Source organism: Tamandua tetradactyla, chromosome Y, assembly GCF_023851605.1.
Source record: "Tamandua tetradactyla isolate mTamTet1 chromosome Y, mTamTet1.pri, whole genome shotgun sequence".
Lineage (NCBI taxonomy): Eukaryota > Metazoa > Chordata > Mammalia > Pilosa > Myrmecophagidae > Tamandua > Tamandua tetradactyla.
This window is the reverse complement of record NC_135354.1, coordinates 2,451,783-2,471,906: the sequence shown is the minus strand read 5'-3', so window position 1 is coordinate 2,471,906 and position 20,124 is coordinate 2,451,783. Positions and strand designations below refer to the sequence as shown.

General features: G+C 38.7%; 1 pseudogene; it reads left to right on the top strand.

Moving 5' to 3' along the window:
* The window catches only part of LOC143672478 (electrogenic aspartate/glutamate antiporter SLC25A13, mitochondrial-like), a 120,681-nt pseudogene that overhangs the window by 76,628 nt on the left and 23,929 nt on the right, over window positions 1-20,124 (top strand).

The window sequence follows — 20,124 nt, the reverse complement described above, 5'->3', positions numbered from 1 at the left end:
TCAGCATAATATTCTCTAGGTCCATCCATGTTATTACATGGTTCATAAGTTTATCTTGTCTTAAAGCTGCATAATATTCCATCGTATGTATATACCACAGTTTGTTTAGCCACTCTTCTGTTGATGGAGATTTTGGCTGTTTCCATCTCTTTGCAATTGTAAATAATGCTGCTATAAACATTGGTGTGCAAATGTCCGTTTGTGTCTTTGCCCTTAAGTCCTTTGAGTAGATACCTAGCAATGGTATTGCTGGGTCGTATGGCAATTCTATATTCAGCTTTTTGAGGAACCGCCAAACTGCCTTCCACAGTGGTTGCACCCTTTGACATTCCCACCAACAGTGGATAAGTGTGCCTCTTTCTCCGCATCCTCTCCAGCACTTGTCATTTTCTGTTTTGTTGATAATGGCCATTCTGGTGGGTGTGAGATGATATCTCATTGTGGTTTTGATTTGCATTTCTCTAATGGCCAGGGACATTGAGCATCTCTTCATGTGCCTCTTGGCCATCCGTATTTCCTCTTCTGAGAGGTGTCTGTTCAAGTCTTTTTCCCATTTTGTAATTGGGTTGGCTGTCTTTTTGTTGTTGAGATGAACAATCTCTTTATAAATTCTGGATACTAGACCTTTATCTGATATGTCATTTCCAAATATTGTCTCCCATTGTGAAGGCTGTCTTTCTACTTTCTTGATGAAGTTCTTTGATGCACAAAAGTGTTTAATTTTGAGGAGTTCCCATTTATTTATTTCCTTCTTCAGTGCTCTTGCTTTAGGTTTAAGGTCCATAAAACCGCCTCCAGTTGTAAGATCCATAAGATATCTCCCTACATTTTCCTCTAACTGTTTTATGGTCTTAGACCTAATGTTTAGATCTTTGATCCATTTTGAGTTAACTTTTGTATAGGGTGTGAGAGATGGGTCTTCTTTCATTCTTTTGCATATGGATATCCAGTTCTCTAGGCACCATTTATTGAAGAGACTGTTCTGTCCCAGGTGAGTTGGCTTGACTGCCTTATCAAAGATCAAATGTCCATAGATGAGAGGGTCTATATCTGAGCACTCTATTCGATTCCATTGGTCGATATATCTATCTTTATGCCAATACCATGCTGTTTTGACCACTGTGGCTTCATAATATGCCTTAAAGTCAGGCAGCGCGAGACCTCCAGCTTCGTTTTTTTTCCTCAAGATGTTTTTAGCAATTCGGGGCACCCTGCCCTTCCAGATAAATTTGCTTATTGGTTTTTCTATTTCTGAAAAATAAGTTGTTGGGATTTTGATTGGTATTGCATTGAATCTGTAAATCAATTTAGGTAGGATTGACATCTTAACTATATTTAGTCTTCCAATCCATGAACACGGTATGCCCTTCCATCTATTTAGGTCTTCTGTGATTTCTTTTAGCAGTTTTTTGTAGTTTTCTTTATATAGGTTTTTTGTCTCTTTAGTTAAATTTATTCCTAGGTATTTTATTCTTTTAGTTGCAATTGTGAATGGGATTCGTTTCTTGATTTCCCCCTCAGCTTGTTCCTTACTAGTGTATAGAAATGCTACAGATTTTTGAATGTTGATCTTGTAACCTGCTACTTTGCTGTACTCATTTATTAGCTCTAGTAGTTTTGTTGTGGATTTTTCCGGGTTTTCGACGTATAGTATCATATCGTCTGCAAACAGTGATAGTTTTACTTCTTCCTTTCCAATTTTGATGCCTTGTATTTCTTTTTCTTGTCTAATTGCTCTGGCTAGAACCTCCAACACAATGTTGAATAATAGTGGTGATAGTGGACATCCTTGTCTTGTTCCTGATCTTAGGGGGAAAGTTTTCAATTTTTCCCCATTGAGGATGATATTAGCTGTGGGTTTTTCATATATTCCCTCTATCATTTTAAGGAAGTTCCCTTGTATTCCTATCTTTTGAAGTGTTTTCAACAGGAAAGGATGTTGAATCTTGTCGAATGCCTTCTCTGCATCAATTGAGATGATCATGTGATTTTTCTGCTTTGATTTGTTGATATGGTGTATTACATTAATTGATTTTCTTATGTTGAACCATCCTTGCATACCTGGGATGAATCCTACTTGGTCATGATGTATAATTCTTTTAATGTGTTGTTGGATACGATTTGCTAGAATTTTATTGAGGATTTTTGCATCTGTATTCATTAGAGAGATTGGTCTGTAGTTTTCTTTTTTTGTAATATCTTTGCCTGGTTTTGGTATGAGGGTGATGTTGGCTTCATAGAATGAATTAGGTAGTTTTCCCTCCACTTCGATTTTTTGGAAGAGTTTGAAGAGAATTGGTACTAATTCTTTCTGGAACGTTTGGTAGAATTCACATGTGAAGCCATCTGGTCCTGGACTTTTCTTTTTAGGAAGCTTTTGAATGACTAATTCAATTTCTTTACTTGTGATTGGTTTGTTGAGGTCATCTATGTCTTCTTGAGTCAAAGTTGGGTTGTTCATGTCTTTCCAGGAACCCATCCATTTCCTCTAAATTGTTGTATTTATTAGCGTAAAGTTGTTCATAGTATCCTGTTATTACCTCCTTTATTTCTGTGAGGTCAGTAGTTATGTCTCCTCTTCCATTTCTGATCTTATTTATTTGCATCCTCTCTCTTCTTCTTTTTGTCAATCTTGCTAAGGGCCCATCAATCTTATTGATTTTCTCATAGAACCAACTTCTGGCCTTATTGATTTTCTCTATTGTTTTCATGTTTTCAATTTCATTTATTTGTGCTCTAATCTTTGTTATTTCTTTCCTTTTGCTTGCTTTGGGGTTAGCTTGCTGTTCTTTCTCCAGTTCTTCCAAATGGATAGTTAATTCCTGAATTTTTGCCTTTTCTTCTTTTCTGATATAGGCATTTAGAGCAATAAATTTCCCTCTTAGCACTGCCTTTGCTGCGTCCCATAAGTTTTGATATGTTGTGTTTTCATTTTCATTCGCCTCGAGGTATTTGCTAATTTCTCTTGCAATTTCTTCTTTGACCCAGTCGTTGTTTAGGAGTGTGTTGTTGAGCCTCCACATATTTGTGAATTTTCTGGCACTCTGCCTATTATTGATTTCCAACATCATTCCTTTATGGTCCGAGAAAGTGTTGTGTAAGATTTCAATCTTTTTAAATTTGTTAAGACTTGCTTTGTGACCCAGCATATGGTCTATCTTTGAGAATGATCCATGAGCACTTGAGAAAAAGGTGTATCCTGCTGTTGTGGGATGTAATGTCCTATAAATGTCTATTAAGTCTAGTTCATTTATAGTAATATTCAGATTCTCTATTTCTTTGTTGATCCTCTGTCTAGATGTTCTGTCCCTTGATGAGAGTGGTGAGTTGAAGTCTCCAACTATTATGGTATATGAGTCTATTTCCCTTTTCAGTGTTTGCAGTATATTCCTCACGTATTTTGGGGCATTCTGATTCGGTGCATAAATATTTATGATTGTTATGTCTTCTTGTTTAATTGTTCCTTTTATTAGTATATAGTGTCCTTCTTTGTCTCTTTTAACTGTTTTACATTTGAAGTCTAATTTGTTGGATATTAGTATAGCCACTCCTGCTCTTTTCTGGTTGTTATTTGCATGAAATATCTTTTCCCAACCTTTCACTTTCAACCTATGTTTATCTTTGGGTCTAAGATGTGTTTCCTGTAGACAGCATATAGAAGGATCCTGTTTTTTAATCCATTCTGCCAATCTATGTCTTTTGATTGGGGAATTCAGTCCATTGACATTTAGTGTTATTACTGTTTGGATAATATTTTCCTCTAACATTTTGCCTTTTGTATTATATATATCATATCTGATTTTCCTTCTTTCTACACTCTTTTCCATATCTCTCTCTTCTGTCTTTTTGTATCTGACTCTAGTGCTCCCTTTAGTATTTCTTGCAGAGCTGGTCTCTTGGTCACAAATTCTTTCAGTGACTTTTTGTCTGAGAATGTTTTAATTTCTCCCTCATTTTTGAAGGATAATTTTGCTGGATATAGGAGTCTTGGTTGGCAGTTTTTCTCTTTTAGTATTTTAAATATATCATCCCACTGTCTTCTAGCTTCCATGGTTTCTGCTGAGAAATCTACACAAAGTCTTATTGGGTTTCCCTTGTATGTAATGGATTGTTTTTCTCTTGCTGCTTTCAAGATCTTCTCTTTCTCTTTGACCTCTGACATTCTAACTAGTAAGTGTCTTGGAGAACGCCTATTTGGGTCTAATCTCTTTGGGGTGCGCTGCACTTCTTGGATCTGTAATTTTAGGTCTTTCATAAGAGTTGGGAAATTTTCAGTGAAAATTTCTTCCATTAGTTTTTCTCCTCCTTTTCCCTTCTCTTCTCCTTCTGGGACACCCACAACACATATATTTGTGCAGTTCATATTGTCCTTGAGTTCCCTGATACCCTGTTCAAATTTTTCCATTCTTTTCCCGATAGTTTCTGTTTCTTTTTGGGATTCAGATGTTCCATCCTCCAAATCACTAATTCTATCTTCTGTCTCTTTAAATCTATCATTGTAGCTATCCATTATTTTTTCTATGTTTGCTACTTTATCCTTCACTTCCATAAGTTCTGCGATTTGTTTTTTCAATTTTTCTATTTCTTCTTTATGTTCAGCCCATGTCCTCTTCATGTCCTCCCTCAATTTATCGATTTCATTTTTGAAGAGGTTTTCCATTTCTGTTCGTATATTCAGGATTAGTTGTCTCAGCTCTTGTGTCTCATTTGAGCTATTGGTTTGTTCCTTTGACTGGGCCATATTCTCAATCTTTTGAGTGTGGACAGTTATCTTCTGCTGCTGGCGTCTGGGCATTTATTCAGATTTCTCTTGGTGTTGGACCCAGCAAGGTTGTAATATTTTTCTGTGAAATCTCTGGATTCTGTTTTTCTTATCCTGCCCAGTAGGTGGCGCTCGTGGCACACGTTTGTCTGCGGGTCCCACCAGTAAAAGGTGCTGTGGGACCTTAAACTTTGGAAAACTCTCGCCGTCCTGGGGGTTCGCTAGCCGAAACGGCTTGAGCCGGCCCGGGGTCCGAACGCAGGGAGGGTTGCTGGTCGCTGCAGCCAGGGAAAGAGCCCGTCCGAATTTCCTAGTCGGCCCTGGGCAACAAGCGTGGCGGGAGGGCGCCAGCGGCAGCGGCCCGCCCGAGAGAGTGCACGTTCCCCGGGAGTCACGGGTTTGGAAGGGGCCTCCCCCACCCGTCACCGTTCTCCGCGGCCTGGGGGTTTCCAATCCAATTCTCTCAGTTGGTCCGGGGGCTGCGCGTGGTGTGGGCGCCAGCCGTCTTTGTTTCAGGGGACCGCCTCTCCAATTCTCCCAGCCGGCCCGGGAAGGGGGAAGGGAGTAACTCCGGCCGCTTGCCACCCCGCCCGGTAAGGCCCGCGCGCCTCGGCGATCTCACCCGAGCTGCTTCTCTCAGCCAGCCAGCCGTTCCAGGATGGGGTACGCTGTCTTTTTTATCTCTGTTGTGGCTTTGGGCGCTTTCTGTATCATTTCTACTCCCCTAGTAGGTGTCCTGGAGAAGAAACTAAGATCCGCGCGTCTTACTAAGCCGCCATCTTCCAGGAAGTCCCTCAGGCTGCTTTTTAAGGAAGATTATTTGGGCAGGGCTGTTCCTTGAGAAGGGACTGTGAGCAGCCCTCCTTACATAGACAAGTTAGAGAATTGTGCTTACTGACAACGCATGATGCCCTGATGTCCCTCTCAAAGACATGAGGTGATACGGGCTGTAGAATATTCTCATCCTCAGCGTTAACTTAATGTGTGTGTCCAAGAAAGACGTTTGTATTTTATTTTATTTTCCTTTTTCTTTTATGAAAATAGCATTTTTAATTTGGTAGGTTCACTGCTGTCTGAGCTTTCCTAAAAGGGGTCCTTTCCTCTCAAAGATCACACCTCCCCCTTGTGCTCTGAATCTTGCTTCTTTCCCTCCTAATCAAACATGTTCAAAACAGAGCTCTTGCTTTTCACCCCAAGTGTGCTGCAGTCTGTAGCTTCCTCGTCCCTACCCAATACTTCAAGCCAAAGTCCTAGCAATAGCAGTCAAACCCAGTTTTTCCTTCTCTCACCTCACCACCTCTCCAGAGGCACACATGCATACTCCCATCCCCACTTTGTCCTGTCCATTTTTCACACAGTAGTTGTAGTGATCTTTTAAAAATCTGAATCAGCACATCACTCTCCTGCTTAAAGCCCTCTAATTAATTCCCATTTATATTAGCATAAATCCAGCTGGCCTGTGACTGGCTGTAGAATGCAGGCACAGCAACATTCTCTCTCTTCTTTGAACTTGCCAGCCTCTTTCCTTCTACTTTCCTTGGCCTGGCTGTTCTACTTCCTGGGATGCATTTTTCCAATTGTCAGTTCCTCAAAAAGGCCTCTTTCCTCTTCCTCTGTGAGATTGGTTAGAGCAGAAACCTTGTTTATCTTGTGCTTGTCAGCGAGTCATAGTTGAACTAATGGCTGGACCATGGGCACTTCTTTTGGATGAGAAAAGTGTTAGAAAAAATAATGTACTGAATAAAGTTCACTAATTTAGGAGGCAGTAGAAAAAGGAGCAAACAGATGGAATCAGATTTTCTATATCACTCATACTGTTGATTTACCCAAAGTGCAAATGATCTAGAATGTGAAAGGGAATTTACTTGGGTCTGATGTGGCTGTTAGGAAATTAGTACTTAAACATTCCATTTCAAATATTCTTATTAAAGCTAATAGCAGAAAATTTTTGCAAGGATTGCCCCAGTTTTGGGGTGATGATCCCCTCTGTGTAGCTATTGACTGGTTTATTGTTGCTAATTTTTGTAATATACTTTTTGTTTTTTGTTGTTTTTTAGGTCTCTTACCACAGTTAATTGGGAGTTGCACCAGAAAAGGCCATAAAACTTACAGTAAGTCCTTTGAGTTGGTGCTTGTTATTGAGGGAGTTTGCACATACTCAGCAATCTACCAAGTGTTCTTATGAAATAGCAGGTATGTGTTTCTTCAGAGAGACAAGCTAATTTAAACATAGGAGTATTCACTATACACAGCTTTTCATTATTCCCCATTTAATACTGGACATTCAAAAATTTGAGAAAAGAGGCATACAACTAGGTGAATGAACCTTAAGGACTGTATGTTGAATGAAATGTCAGAAACAAAAAGACAAATATTATCATGCCTCACTCATATGGACTAACTGTAAAATAAAAACTTGTGAACTGAAGTTGACCCGAGGGTTATCGATTGAGGCCTACTGTAAAGGGTCCTCGATTATAAGCTGTTATAGTAGTCTCATATAGTCAGGAGGTGTAACTGTTATTTCTAAATTCTGAGATACTGAGCTGTTTGTAATATTATCTGGTTGTTCCCAGAAACTTCTGGTATTTATGTGACACCTGAGATTCAGAGTTAGAGCTCTGAATCTATGAATATCAGCGGTATCCCAGACAGGAACTGTTTAAAAAGTTGAAAAAGAGATCAGACTTGGACTGGAAATATGAAGGGAGCTGATCTGGATAGGACTGGGATAGATCAGAATACAAGGTAAAGGATAACATCATCCACATTTAAAAAGTTCAACTTCTGTGTGAGACCAAAGGAAGAGATGTTTATTTGGTGCAAAGTTTATATTTTTAGTAGTGCATTACTTATATGGTCAGCTTAGTTGAACATCATAAGTACATGGAATCTTGCATAAGGTTTGGATCTTGTTAGTCTGTCTAGGTTAGTGGGATGCCCTGATGTATCCCAGACTAATTTGGGTAGTGAATAAAAAATGTATTGGTAAAGGCCCCTGGGGAATTGGAGGAAAAGGAGGAAATATTCAACTTTCCCATTTGGGGAATTCCTGATATTCTCACAAGCAGTGGGAACAACCAAATCAGTGGGCTGAGCACTCAATCTTGGGGTTTGCCCCTATGAAACTTATTCCTCCAAAGGATAAGTTAAGCCTACCTATAAAAATGCCTAAGATTCAACCCCAGAGAAACTTTCTTTGCTCTCTCTAAGCCAACTCAGCAGGTGAATTTACTGCCTTCCCCCCATGTGACATGACTCTCAGGGATGTAACTCTCGCTGCCAACATGGGACAGAACTCCTGGGATGAGCCAGGACCGGACATCATGGGTTTGAGAAAGCCTTCTTGATTAAAAGGGGAAAGAGAAAAATGAGACAAAATTAATTTTCAGTGGCTGAGAAATTTCAAACAGAGTCAAGAGGTTATCCTGGAGTTTATTTTAATGCATTTCATAAATATCCCTTTTTAGTTTCTGGTGCATTGGAGTAGCTAGAGGTAAGTACCTGAAACAGTTGAGCTGTGTTCCAGGAGCCTTGACTTTTTTTTTTTTTTTTTTTTTAAAGGAAAGACAGAGAGAAGGAAGGAAGGATAGAAGGAAGGAAGGAAGGAAGAAAGGGAAACATCTTTAAACATTTTCTTGTTTTATTGTATTTTGTTTTCCCGTTTTTTGTTACATGGGCTGGGGCCGGGAATCGAACCGAGGTCCTCCGGCATAGCAGGCAAGCACTTTGCCCGCTGAGCCACCACGGCCCGCCCCAGGAGGCTTGACTTTTGATGTTTATATAATGATATAGCTTTTACAGTGTGACCGTGTGGTTGTGAAATCTTGTGTCTAATGCTCCTTTTATCCAGGGTATGGACAGATGAGTAAAAAAAAAAAAAAAAAAGAAAAGGATAAAAATAAATAAATGATAGTGTGGATAAGGAGCAAAATAAATAAATTAATAGTGGTCAGTGAGAGGGAGAGGTAAAGAGTATGGGATATATGACTTTTTTCTCTTTTCACTTCTTTTTCTGGAGTGATGCAGTTCTAAAAATGATCATGGTGATGAACATGTAACTATGTGAAGATATTGTGAGCCACTGATTATACATCATGTATGGGCTGTGTGTATGTGAAGATTTGTCAATAAAAATATTTTTTTTAATTTTTGAGAATAAATTTGAGTAAGACTTTTAGTGGTTGCCTTCATCATTGTCACCATCATCATCATTGTAACAGCTCAAATTCCTTGACTATCTACCATATATTGGATACTACATTAGCCCTTCACATTTATTAGCACTTACTGTTTTAATCTCAAGCACAGTAAGAGCTGCAGTTTACTGGTAAGGAAGCTGAGACTCATAGGGTTTAGGTGGCCTGCCACCGCTTGTGAGTGTGAGAAGTAGAATTCAAAAATCGGATATTTCTGATTCCAAAGTATGTGCTCCTTCAATTACACTTGCCATTTACCAACCAGAATTAATGTTTAAGACATACTCCGTAAGCATTTGCCAAAGTTAAACATGAGGAATTTAGATTCTGGTTGAAGTTGATCCTTTGTCAGATGGTTCACAGATGGCACTTGCTGTCATTTTCCCTGGTGCCTGGCTCATGTCTGATGAATCGTAAGTGCCTGGTGTTTGTGGAAGGGGTAGATCTTACATGTAAATAAGTAAGGCCATGACGTCCCTGAAGGTTAAACTTGGTTTAATTTTAGCCATGGGGTCTTGGAGCCTGAAATTCTTTGTTTACCATATTATTATATGACTTTGGAATAGCTTATCTTCTCTGGCTTATATATGCCAAAAATATGATTGTTCCTTAAAGTAACCTGGAGCATGTGTGTGTGTGTGTGTGTGTGTGTGTGTGTTGTGTTGTGTGTGTAGTGTCAGGGGGTGCATGGACTGGGAGTGAACCATGTTTCCCCCATGGCAAGTGAGTATTCTGCTGCTGAACCACCCTGGTACCCCCAGCATACACCATTTGAAACTATTGCATAAATTTAATTAATACTGTCAGCATTTTTTGAAGATCCTTGAGAAATTTTTGGATACTAAATTTCTACTTAGGCTGAAAATTGACCCAGCTAAATTTATCACACTGATGAGTACTGTTTTAAATTGTCTTGATAAAAGATTTTAAAGTGATTTTTATTCAAACCCTATAAATTTTTTAATTATAAAACTTAGGTTTTTATTTTGTCCCCCTTGTCAGTATATCCTGTTCTTATGCTGTTGTTACTGTTGGACACATCTTTCAGTTGGGAGGGCACATGCCAACATCTGCTGGTTTTCTCTCCTCATTTCACACGGCTTCACCAGGGGGCAATTTCCTTCTTCAGGTCCAAGTATCCCTGGCTTTGTGGTCTCTGTTGGCTCTCAAGCTTTCTCCAAAACCGTTCCTTCTTAAAGGGCTCCAGTAAGCAACCATACTTTGGGTGGGTGGAGACACATGTCCATGGAAACTATATAATCAAAAGGTCGCTCCCACAATTGGTTCAGTCACATCTCCATGGAAACAATAAAAAAGATACCGCCCAATATGAGGTTTCTTTTACCCAGGGTATATGAACAGATGAGTAAAAAAAATAAGGATAAAAAATAAATAATTGGTGGGGGGGCTATAAAGGGTAAAAAATTGAGTAGATTGAAATACTGGTGATCAAGGAGAAAGGGGGTAAGGGATATGGAATGTATTGTATGAGTGTTTGTCTTCTTTTTCTTTTTCTGGAGTGACACAAATGTTCTAAGAATAATCTTGGTAATAAATGTGCAACTGTATTTTGATATTGTGAGCCATTGATTGTATACTGTGGTTGGACTATATGTGGGTGAAGATTTGTCAATAAAAATATAAAGGTAAAATAAAATAAAATAAATAAAAAGATCCTATCCAACAATATTGAATGAACATTAAAGAACTTGGCTTTTCTGGGGTATAGGATGGTTTCAAACTGCACGTGGGGAAAGGGAGAGAAGGCATATATGTACTTTAAAAATATGAGGACTTTTATCTAACTATATATTGAACATTTTCTCATTATGTTTTTATTGACTGCATAGTGTCTTATTGTATGAACACTTAATTTGCTTAATCCATCACTCACCTACCTTTGGATATTTAGGATCTTCCCAGTTTTCATTCCTACCTACTATAAACGGTACTTCCAAGATATCTTTGTACCTAATTTTGATTAGTTAAGACTGTTTATAAGGGCACACATATTGGTTAGTGAGATAAGAGAATCTAGCAAAGAGTAGTTTTGTATGGTGTTGAACCAAAATGCACCTACTAACATGAAGCCATCTACTAGGCTATAAAATGTAAGTAGCATGTCTGTGGTCTGGCTTTGCTGACATCACTACATAATAAATATTCAGAACCATACTGCAGGTTAACTTTGATTTGTATGATATAAAAATTTAGTATATTTGTGACAAGGAGCAATAAGTTGGAGTAAAGTAAGAAAGAACTTAATTGCTTAGAATTAATACAAGCTTAATTTCAAAGTAGCTTACAACTTCCCTTTAAAATTTTCACCAATGATGATCTTGGGGTTGTGGCACCCAACCATTGCTGGAATGACATAACTGGAGTTGTTCAGAGTTTACTCCATAATTGACTTAATGCATATTTTTACTACTTTAACATACCACTTATATGGAAAGAGCATTCCATACACAGGTAATATATAAATAAATTTATAAGAATTTGTAACTCCATAAAATGGGTTTGATGATCTATCTGATTTTTTTTTTGTAAGAGAAGAACAAATCGCTTTCAACTAAGTTTACATGCTTTCTGGCAGTTTTTGTATCTTTGTCAGAATCAGGAAATCCATCATGCAAGTCCCTTTGCCCTCCTTGCCTCTTTCTATTCTGAGAGGCAGATCTGTACCTTGTTTCTTCTGTACTAGCTGTTTTTTATTTATCACTGCCTTTGTGTGCTTGGCTTTGACCCCTGAGATGGTAGTCGTTTGTGGCTGCCTGTTTATGCTTCAAGGTAAAGGCTTTGCCATGTCTGTATGAGGATTCTGGTGATGTCTGCAGAAGTCCCTTTCTGGTCTTTGCACCCTTTCAACCTCAGTGTTACAGAATTGGGACCTCTTTACCCAACACTTCCTAGTAGTGACTGTATTCTGATTCAGACTCACACTCACTGTTTTAATTGATGGGATACATAGTGGAGCTCCATTCTCTTAGGGATAGACTATTCTGAGCTTCTAGAGAATAAACGCTCACCTTTTCCTGACTCTGTGCCATGGCTCCTAATGTTTTGTTTTCTTGTTCTCCTTTTTAGGCAAGAGACTCCCAGGTGATTTTCACAAATCTTTTAGAAATTGTCAAGATCCACTTGCAAGTAGCCGGAGAAATAACCACTGGTCCTCAAGTTAGTGCTCTGTCTGTTGTGCGGGATCTGGGGTTCTTTGGTATCTACAAGGTAACTTTAGTTTTCATCATTTATTTGATTGCATTTCTCATCTTCTAAACTAGTAACTGATCATCAACATGAGGTTGATTTCTTACATTTCTACTCCTGGAAGAGATACACTGTTGGGGCAGTGATGTTGGTACCTGTAAGGCACCTGCATGCCAATTAAAGAAGATGCCTCTTCCTGCCATCTGCTGGAAGACTGTCCTTATAAACACCCAAATCCAGGGTGAATCTGATGCCAGTGGTGCTCCCTGGGGTTGGGTACACAGCCATTGTCTGCAGCAGCACTGGCTGGAGCTTTTTTAGGATTTGTTATTGGCACAGAAACCTAGTTTGCAGTGCTGTACCTCATAAAGAATAGATGCGAGGATCACAGGGCACCATCTGTTGGGAGATACACTAAGCTCGGTTTAAGAATAAGCCCATGCCAGCCCAGGAATTTATTTTCTGATCCAGTCTTGTTCATGTCCCCTGTATATAAGTACAGCCCTTGTCAGAATTATTATATGAATCTTAAGTGTTTTTCATTTTGAAAATGGTTTTTCAGAATCAAACTTATAGGATACTTGAAATTTCTTGTTCACACTTTGTTACCAAAAGGTTGTAAGGCAGTATACTAGAATTAGCTGTGTATATGCTCTGGCATATTGCTATATTAAATATAAGAATTCACCATTTTTCCAATGAGAAGATTCATAACAGTGTTTTATGGCCAACTTGAGTAAGTAAACCTTTGGGGAAATAGAGGAAAAAGCCAAGTGTCTATGTAAAATATTGTTTCATTTATTTACACATCAGTATATAAAATGAAATTATGTAAAATTAATATTGGTCTTCACTGAATTCACATATTAAGAAATATTTTACTCAAAACTCATCCATTAACGTGGTTTTGGAGAACACATCATCTTCATTTCTATCCCAAGTAGTGCAAGGTGAACATTTTTGATGCCTGTATGAGGCTGTCTGGAAATTTGATCCCTCCCACTTAAGGCATCTAGGCACCCCCCACCCCCGGTCCCCATTCCCAGCTCAACCTGGGCATATCAGGACACAACTGGTAATTTAATGATTTATCATATTGCTCTTTAGAGTGATCTGTAAATGGTTTATTTCAACATCCAACAGTGCATTTGTGAGTTCACATTCTTAGGAATACTTCTGTACTCTTCTTTTTAACCTCTGTTCGTCAGGCAACCTCTGTGAGCATCCGGAGCTGGTAGTAAATGAGGTTATTTCCCCCCAGTGGTGTTTGGGAGAGTCCACTGTGATCTGAGACTTTGCAGAGATCAGCTATGATGTGACACTCTCCTTTCTGGGGTTAATCTAAGAGGGAGATGTCTTATATTTAGGCATGTGAGGTGTTTAGGAAAAAAACATGCTGATTTTCAAAGTGGCACTTAAAATACTGAATCTATGATTGTGCAGTATGACAAAATTTTCTGTAGCTATTGCATTTACCAATTTATTACCCAGCTATAAAAATAAACAGTATTATCACAGGCATCATGTTGATCAATTTGAAGTAAAATCATCCTCTTTTCTAAATTTTTAGCTGCTTGTAATCTGTAACACGATGTAGCAGTATGTCATTTTGACAAGATGCCAAGCAGTCTTTTCAACTGGTTTTGTGATAAAAAGCATTCAGATACTAAGGCAATAACTGTTATCAAAATGCCTAGATGGATAAAATGGTAAAAACTTGTTTGCTGATAAGAGAAACAGACTGCTAAAACTGCCTGGAGATGATAAATGATGTGAGACTTGGTGCTTTTCATCTTCACAGTATTTTATAATCTTAATTCCCTTAACACTCTTTGAAAGTAGTACCCTGACTAGAGGCTGCCTAGAAGGTGGTATCTGGACTGAAGTTGAGTCTCAGAAGTTTCTTGTTTCCATTTTTGTGCTATAGTTACTTTCCTGAAATGAGCAGGACTACTCAAGTTTGAGCAAGAGACCTCTTCCATATAAATTTAGTTTAATTATTAGTTTAGAGGTTTAATCTAGTTCAGAAGCATTCCACAGGACTTGGTGCTGCCTTACAAAAAAACAAAAAAACTGTTTTTAATGTATTAGTAATTACCAAGTGAATTCATAAATACTTTGAGTTCCTGAAAAGTTGATTTCATTGCAAAAGTGTGGACTGACATCTGGTTGGTTCTGACAGCCATTGCCATCAGCTGAGTTCCCTTAAATCTGTCAGTCTGGTCTTCACTCAGCAGACGTCCACTTCTCTGTGCTGTGGGGTTCCTTTCTATCACGGTGGGTCTCCTTTTACCTCCCTGAGTTGTCACCCCAATGAACAGTGCCCACCTCCAGCCCCAGGCTTGATTTCTTATGAGCCTCTCTCCTCTTTACCATCCCACCCCTTCCTTCATCAGTTAAATTCCATTCTTAACAGTCTTAACAGGGGCTTCATGGGCTTTAACGTTGTTATGTAGCTTAATGTGTTTTTGTTTCAGGTTAAAGCTTTTTAGTAATAAAACACGTTTCAAGTCTTGATTGGATAGAAAAATGCAGATCACCTAGAGTTGACCTAATATCTTTAAACCTGGTATATTATATGCCCCTCTAGGGTCTTTAAAATTGTTGAACACTGTCCTAGTTTTAGTTGGGGCAGGTAATCTTCTTTTCCTTCCCTGGGTTCTTTTCTTTGTGGCTGTTAACATCACAATGCCTGACTCCAGAGGGCTCCTTCTGTGTGTTTAGGCCTAAGGTGTTTAACCTCACCTAAATTGAGCTTAGTTTAGCTTTCTGTTTTTCTCCTGGATTCACTTGCAAAATACTGAACTGTTCTGTGACTTCCTAATAAATGGTAATTAGAATACTTGCTTTAGAAATACATTTGCAACTGAAAAAAAAATTGGATGTGGTAAACATTTGACATTCCTGAGGTTAGAAATAGTTTAGAACAGAGATAGTGAACTGTGTAAACAAAGCCCCCCTCTAAGGGGTACCCATTAGATTTAGTTACAGGGCCGAGTAGGTGGGTGATTAAAGAAAAGGCAGAATAATGACTTGTCTTTGGAAGAACTATCTGAGTATAATATAGTTTAGAGGAGAATAAAATCTGTACCATGAACTATTCTTCTTTAGGATTTATGATATAAGTTCCTGGATAATTGTTCATTTTGTTGCATAGGCTCCTGGATAAATATGATAAATAAAGTAATTGCTGACAGAAAAATGGTGCACATCTACTACTGGACAGTGACTTTCCCTTGGGAGCCCTCAGAGCTTTAATGAGAGTACTGACATCTCGGGAGTGAAACTTGTCATTTAACGTTAAACAGCTACACAGCTATTATGGGCCAAAGGATGCTTCATTAGGAAGCAGTGAACAGTTCATTCTTCATTTGAGAGCAAAAGATGGTCAGTGTAGCACTTTCAGCTAGGCTGCATCAAGCAGTCTTGGAAACCTTTCATAAATAGAGCTTCACAGGCATTGTTAACCACAAGTTAAACCTTGGCTCTGACACAGAAGGTCAAATAGTAATGTGTGTTCTGTGTGTTGGGTTCTAATCAAAGACATTTGTTTTATCCCACTGTATTTTGATAGAGTATTCAAATACGTTTTTCATCCACATAACATATGTGTGTATGTTCATTTCCTGTGTGTGTGTGTGTGTGTGTGTGTATAAGTGAATCATTGGTGCTTCTCCCCATAAAATGAGAAAATAAGTAATAATATGTCAGTACATTCTTGTTTATTCTGTTAGTTGTCTAAAAGAGATCTGATTTTTTTTATTTTAAAAAGTAAAATACAAGTTTCTAAAATATCAGATAATTCAAAAAGATGTATCAAGGAAAGTAAAATTCTCTCTTTTCCCCTTATCCTTACTGCTCCATTCCCTTTTCAATGCATGAACTACTGCATAAGTTTTTAAAATATCCTTCAAAAGAAGTTTATATCTATATCAGTGTTTATCTGACTTCCCTTTCTTTCTTTTTGTTTTGCTGTATAATCAATAGCAATATCAATATTGTGTAAATGTGTGTGCATTTAAAAATCTATATGTCTTTCTAAATACATAATATATCTTGACACTCTTTCCTTATTTTAATAGCTGTGTAACATTCAAAAAAATTTTTTAAGAAGTCCTCTGTTGATGGGTATTTTACGTTGTTTCCAGTTTGGAGATATTGCAGGAAATGTCATGGTGAACATCCTTGTGTTTATTTTAACATTCTGTTGTTAGTATTTATAAATGATAAGTTTCTAGCCATGAAATTGTTAGGTCAGGGGGCATATTTCTATTGTTAACAGATTTTGTCAAATTAAACTCCAACAGATTCGCTTCAATTTATCAGCTCTACCTGGGTAACATACAAATACTTAGAAGAATAATGTCTTGATATATCAACCTCTAAAAGTATCCATTTTTTTAATGCTCCCAACCCTGTTTAGTAAATACTCTGGAATCATATTGCCGTGCTAACATTCTCACATCCAGGGACTCTGTATGATTTTATTACCCCTCAGTAGCACTTCTCTCCCTCCCCTCCACTTCCCCCACTTTTACCTTTTCTCAGGGACTCTGTGAAAGCCTTCTACTTCTTTATTTTGGTTCTTGACTCCCACAGGTTCATTGTCCCTACAGCAGCCAGAGTAATCTATTTAAAATATAAATCAGACTAATTCATTCAACTTCAGCAAATTTTTATTGCTCACTAGCTGCATGCTTGGCACTCTTCTAGCCATTTGGGATTGGCTTTGAAAAGAAAAGTCCCTGCTCCCACAGGGCTCACAGTTTGGTGGATAGAAAAAGTCAACCATCAAAAAAACCAAATATATAGCATCAGGTGGTGCTAAGTCCCTTGAAGATAAAGAAGGCAGGCTAAAGGGACAGAGAAGGGCCAAGGCAGGAGGAGGTTGTCTTCAGTAGGGTGGTCAGGGAAAGGCTCTCTGATGAGATATCTGGGCAGAAATCAGAAGGAAGTGAGAAACTAATGGGCCCTACAGAAATTGTCATTTCCAGGGAAAAACCACCCAACAGCTTCTTATTGCTTAGGATTAGCAACTTAAAATAAAACTCCAACTCCTCACCTGCTGGTCCTGCATACTCCACCCTCTGTCTTGTGCCACCTTCCCACCCTACTAGTTGAACTGACTGCCTTTTCTTTCTTGGGATACTCCAAGGTCATTCCCTTTTGCTCTTCAGTCTGCCTGAAGGTTCTTCACTCATTTTCTGAGAGTTCTTTTCTCAGATCTTCACTCAGATGATGCCTCCTCAGAAAGAAAGGCATGTTCTTTGCTGTCTCATACCCCTGCTGCAGTTCTCCACAGAGCACCTGCCACCATCTGATATTTTTCCTTAGTACATGGTGTGTGTCCACCTCTTCTCGAATGTACTTTGAGAGCAGGGGCCTATCTTGTTCTCTGCTACCTATAACACTTTTTGGCACATAAGTAGTAGATGCTTGACAAATATTTGTTAAGCAAATGAGAGGTAAGTAAAAGCCAGGTGTTTACAGGTCCTTTAACAAGGATATTAAAGCACAGACAGTGAATTCATGAGTAATGACCAAGGAACACCATGACATTGAGGAAGCTGAATGTAAAGAAGGTAACTAATCATAGATGAGGTCACTTTCCTGATTTTGGAGATTCAATTCATCCATTCATTCAGTCAGCCAACACTATTGTCCCAGGTGTTGGGGATGTGTAAATGAATAAATCAGCTTGCTTTTTTTTTTTAATAAGAAGTTTACCACCACTTGGGGACAGTCAGACAAGTAATGAGATCAAAGAATACAGCATATGTGCAGGTGTGAAGTGCTGTGAGGGGGACCTGCACAGGATCTAAGGGAGTGGGGTCCCACTCAGATGGGAAGGTCTTCACAACGGGGGATGAGTAAGGGGCAGACATGCGGCATGGTCAGGTTTGTGTCTGAGGAAGGGTAATTTAGCTTCAGTGTGGAGAATGCCATGTGGCCAAGTAAGAATGCAGGCAGGGAGGCCAGCCAGGAGGATGTAGGTGGGAGTGGGGTTTGGCCAGTGAGGGAAACATGGTGACCTGAACCCAGGCAGTGACAATGGGGATGAAGTAAGAAGGGGTACAGTTGAAAGGTGTTCAAGAATTGGGCTCACAGAGTTTTGGAAAGTGATTAAAAGGCAAAAAGTAAGGAAAATTAAAAGACAACACCCAGATTTCTGTCTTGAGCACCTGGGTGGATGCTGGCTGCTGTGAACATTAGAATTTCAGAATATATGAGGACTGCAGGGAACTTTAAAGGGCATCCTTTATAAGTGAGGAATGGAGGCCCAGAAATCATCACATGTGATTAGGCAACATAGATAGGTGAAGGGCAGGCTAAGACTAAGTCTGTGTTTTTCTTCTTGTATCAGACTGAATGCGAGACTGGAGCTTTGCAGAGGGACAGGGACTGCAGACCTTGTGTGAAGGGTTGTCTGCTGCATGAAGCCATAGAGTGGGTCAGATGTCCAAGCTGATGGGAACCCAATGATGGAATTCAAAGACTACCCAGATTTATGAGGCAGAAAGAAGTACAGGTGGAGAAAATGTGCTGTGGTCAGGTGGAGAACTGAAATGAATAGCACTATGTCACCTTGGAGAGGAATGAGGAATGAGGGGAGGAAGAATAGGTCAGTTAGCCACATTATGCAGAGGCCAGGGGGGATGCAAACCAGGGAAGGGTCTTTAACTTAAAGATGGAGGTCAGTGGCCAATTTAAGAAGAATGGCAGGAGCCAAAACCTCTATGGGGAATGGGAAACACAATGAGAGAATCATGCCTGTCTGTATATATATATATAGAAAATATACTGTGAAGATGGAAGGATTTGAAGCATCTGTAGATAGCAAGATTAAATCCTGAGCCAAGAGGAGAAGAGGGTCCAGCCTTAGAGATTGTGTGTGTGTGAATTATGAACTCAGCAGGCTAATGTCTATTGAGTCCTTACTCTGTCCCAGGCCTCATACTTAAAACTGCATATGCTTTATATCATTTGATCTTCACTGCAGCCTGTGAAGCAGGTACCATATCTTAGTTCCAGTTTGTAGCTGAGGAAAGGAAGGTTTAAAGAGTTGGGGTAATTTGTCCAGGTTACTTACCTACTAAGTAATTGGCTGAGTTTCAAACCCAACCCACTATTGCTTTGAAACCTGAGTTTATCACATAAAGATGTCAAGCTCCATAGAAGAGAATACTTCACTCAAAACTTCCATGGTTTCAGGGAAATTGAAAAACTAGTTTATATGCTAAACAAAGATATTGAGCAGTTGGCATTTGGTGTCCTTGTTGATAGTGAATGTGCTAAGGGAGCGGAGGTGAAGAGTTGGCATGACACCAAACATGAATGTGTGATTGTTTAGTTGTTTAGACCAGTGTAGTTATGTGATTATTTTCCCTAGTTGCTTTTAGTACCCAAAGTTATTATAAAATGTTAGAATATTGCATAAGAGTGACTCAATTTTATTATTGTGTTTGAATATAAGACTATGATGCCTCAGATCTATATTAACTCTTTAAATTATAGAAATCTAAACTATCTATCATGAGTTATTTAACCACAGTGGCAATAAAAATCCCACATGCACTATTTACATACAGCATGAACCCTAATGTAAACTATGGACTAAAATGTATCAATACTGGTTCATCAGTTGTTATGTGTGCCTCAATTCTGCAAGTAATTAATAATAGGGGAAGATATTGGGGGAAAATTGAGGGGGTGGTGATAATTTTTCTGTTAACTTAAAACTGCTCTTAAAATAAAGTTTATTATTTTAAAAAAATCAGGAGGGTTAAGCAGAGAGTCACATGACCTGACTGTGGAGCCATGTTCCTTTTCTAAGTGATAACTCTGTTTTATTTGAAATACCTTTGTACCCGACTGATCATTTTTTATTCTCTTTGTCAGAAATTTCTGTCATGATATGAATATTTTGGGCATTTTATTAAAAGAACAGATTCTTAG